At 49.1% G+C, this 324-nt stretch overlaps 1 protein-coding gene across 1 annotated transcript in view; it reads left to right on the top strand.

The window, feature by feature from the left end:
- EMH_0039420 (vacuolar protein sorting 18, putative) overlaps positions 1 to 324 on the top strand; it is a gene marked incomplete at both ends in the record, with an annotated part of 11,387 nt that overhangs the window by 2,986 nt on the left and 8,077 nt on the right. The gene's annotated exons all lie outside the window — the stretch shown is intronic.

Genomic DNA, 324 nt, shown 5'->3' with positions numbered 1-324 from the left:
TTAGGGTTTAGGGTTTAGGGTTTGTGTGTTGTGTGTGAACTAGAGCACGTGCAGCTGCGGCGTTTCTTTCCTTTTAGGGTTTAGGGTTTAGGGTTTGTGTGTTGTGTGTAAACTAGAGCACCTGCAGCTGCGGCGTTTCTTTCTTTTGAGGGTTTAGGGTTTAGGGTTTAGGGTTTGTGTGTTGTGTGTGAACTAGAGCACGTGCAGCTGCGGCGTTTGTTTCTGTCTCCTTCTGGTTTCCATCTGATAGCTGCAGCAGCAAACGGTGTTACGGTGTATGTACACCGCAGCACAAAGACAGGGCTGCTGCTGCAGCGGCTAAAA

Source organism: Eimeria mitis, genomic scaffold (genome assembly GCF_000499745.2).
Source record: "Eimeria mitis Houghton genomic scaffold, Emh_scaff1554, whole genome shotgun sequence".
NCBI lineage: Eukaryota > Apicomplexa > Conoidasida > Eucoccidiorida > Eimeriidae > Eimeria > Eimeria mitis.
Note: the sequence above shows the minus strand (reverse complement) of the source record. Positions and strands in the feature narration are given on the sequence as shown.